At 47.0% G+C, this 3,080-nt stretch overlaps 1 pseudogene; it reads left to right on the top strand.

The window, feature by feature from the left end:
- The first annotated feature begins 1,652 nt into the window (after positions 1-1,652).
- On the top strand, positions 1,653-2,807 carry LOC110310090 (cytosolic non-specific dipeptidase pseudogene; annotated as a pseudogene).
- Positions 2,808-3,080: the final 273 nt, after the last annotated feature.

Here is a 3,080-nt window from a genome sequence, read left to right as displayed (position 1 = left end):
CACACCGGGACCCAAACTGTGAGTGCAAAGCAAAGCTCTACAGTCACTGTAGAGACACTTACACAGCATCCATGATGTCTCATGGGATAACAGGTACAAGGCAAACATGTGAAGTGAGTTCCTGGTATGCACAGGTATTCTAAACCATTAGTCTCATGTGTCATAGATGTCAATTGATGTGATATGTTCAGAATACAAAATGGCATAGCAAGAGACTAACACATTTGTGATAGAGATGTTAGCTTTTTTAGAAATCCAATCTCGTTACAAACACACCAGACACACACATGTGCACAAACACACACACACACACAAGCACTATCAGAGGTATAAGGGGTTCATTAAGTTCTCACCCACAGAATGTATGCCCAGGAGAGAGGTGCCACTTCACCCTCTAACACCAACAGCATGGGGCATGAGACTCTCCTCTGTTTGCCACGAAAGCAAGAACACAGAGTGGTCCTTGACTACTTATCTGAACCACCCAATGCTCAAGAGATGGGGGCAAATCCAAAATGGAGTAATTGGATCCTTAGATGACTAATACTCAAGATGGAGTAAAATCATGGTACATGCTTCTGAGAAAGTTACATTAGAGAGATAGTAGTGTCTCTGTGTGTGGTATGAGTAACAAACCAGTCTTACAGGGAAAAAGTGTACAACAGAAAAAAATATGACACTTTTGTTTGTCACAAGACAGACAGAAGACAGATGGACCTACCCACCACACACACACACACACACACACACACACACACACACACATACACACATACATCTTACTTGGCCAAGAAACAAAATATCAGAGTTTCAAGAAGACCTCCCTTCTCATGGTGAATTAAACCCACATCCAAGTTGTGTTAAGCGTGGGGGCTATACGTTCTTGCCTTGTCTTCAGTGGCAAGACCTCCTATAACATTCCATTAATCCTTAACAGAAATAGAGAGCACCTCGTCAATGCCTCGTGTCTTCAGGTTCCTTTTATTACAAGAGTTTAGCTTTCAGATGGACAAGTAAAACATTTATAAAAGTGTTTGGTTGATATCTCTGGGAGGTCTGCTCTTTTCTGAAGGAAAATGGAGGAGGAGTGGATCTGGGGAAGAGGGGAGGTGGGGGAGAGGAACTGGGAGGAGTGGAGAAGGAGACACAGCAGTCAGGATATAATGTTAGAGAAAAGCACAGATCGATCAATCGATCAATAGATTGATAGATAGATAGATAGAATTTATGAATGAATGAATGAATGAATGAATGAATGAATGAATTCAACCCAATAAGTATATCTTGAAGTAAAAATTACATGCTTTGGAGTCTTTAGAGTTATATGTTCACACAGTAGACCATGTGTTGAGTTCTGAATGTGAAACATGTAGTATGAATGTTCTCATGATTTAAAAGAGCTCTAACATATAACAAGGACAGATGCTCTACTATGCTCATAACAGCCTTATTTATAATAGCCAAAAGCTGGAAAGAACCTAGATATCCTTCAACAGAGGAATGGATACAGAAAATGTGGTACATTTACACAATGGAGTACTACTCAGCTATTAAAAACAATGATTAGAGTCCTCACACAGTGCCTCTGGCCACCGCCCTTCAGTCCCAGCTGCAAACAGTTCTGACTCCATTGCTCTTTCTACTCAGAGTTTCCCCGGTCTGAAGTCAGCCTGAAAGATGTCAGCCCTCAAAGCTGTCTTCCAGTATATCGATGAAAACCAGGACTGCTACGTCAAGAAACTTGCAGAATGAGTGGCCATCCAGAGCGTGTCCGCATGGCCGGAGAAGAGAGGAGAGATCAGAAGGATGATGGAGGTGGCAGCTGCCGATATCCAGAGGCTGGGGGGCTCCGTGGAGCTGGTGGATATTGGGAAGCAGAAACTCCCAGATGGCTCGGAGATACCACTTCCTCCCATTCTGCTGGGCAAGCTGGGCAGCGACCCCCAGAAGAAAACCGTGTGCATTTACGGGCACCTGGACGTGCAGCCTGCGGCCCTGGAAGGCGGGTGGGACAGCGAGCCCTTCACCTTGGTTTGCGGGAAGGCAAGCTGTATGGAAGAGGCTCCACGGATGATAAGGGGCCAGTGGCCGGGTGGATGAATGCCCTGGAAGCCTATCAGAAGACTGGTCAGGAGATCCCAGTCAACCTGCGGTTCTGCCTGGAAGGCATGGAGGAGTCTGGCTCCGAAGACCTGGATGAGCTCATTTTTGCCCAGAAAGACAAGTTCTTCAAAGATATGGACTATGTGTGCATTTCGGACAATTACTGGCTGGGGACGAATAAGCCGTGTATCACGTACGGCCTCAGAGGCATCTGTTACTTCTTCATCGAGGTGGAATGCAGTGACAAAGACCTCCATTCTGGGGTATATGGAGGCTCAGTGTACGAGGCCATGACGGATATCATTTCACTGGTGGGATGCCTGGTAGACAAGAAGGGGAAGATCCTCATCCCGGGCATCAACGATGCCGTGGAGCCTGTGACAGATGAAGAGCACGAGCTCTACGACCACATTGACTTCGATATGGAAGAGTTCGCCAAGGACGTGGGGGCTGAGACCCTTCTGCACAGCTGCAAGAAAGACATCCTGATGCACAGATGGCGATACCCGTCCCTCTCCCTCCATGGAATCGAATGGGCCTTCTCCGGTTCAGGGACCAAGACTGTGATCCTCAGGAAGGTGGTCGGCAAGTTCTCCATCAGGCTCGTGCCAGAGAGTGGGAGTGAAAGCTGGAACTACAAAGAAGACTGGATTCCCAGAAGAAGAGGAGACAGGCTTGCAGTGAATGGTTGCAGAATGGTGTAAGGATTGGCAGCTTGACTGGATTTAGAGTCATGTACTATGTGGGCATCCTCAAGAGGATGGCTCAGGAGAGCGTTCCCACCATCAATGTGTGCAGTGCCTCACCGTTCCAGAGGAACACAGCACACATGTGCCTGCTTTCCCTTTTTGACCACAGGCCTCTCTAGCCGCTGCCGCCATTTTCCGTCAGTGTTATGTCCCCAGCTTCTTCAGCCTTCCATCATGAACTCAGTTCCAGCAATTCTCTAAGTAACATCCATGCCTTCCAGGCACCCT

Source organism: Mus caroli, unplaced genomic scaffold, assembly GCF_978045245.1.
Source record: "Mus caroli unplaced genomic scaffold, Mus_caroli_1 scaffold_16, whole genome shotgun sequence".
NCBI lineage: Eukaryota > Metazoa > Chordata > Mammalia > Rodentia > Muridae > Mus > Mus caroli.
The sequence above is the reverse complement of the archived record's forward strand: the minus strand, read 5'-3'. Positions and strand labels throughout refer to the sequence as shown.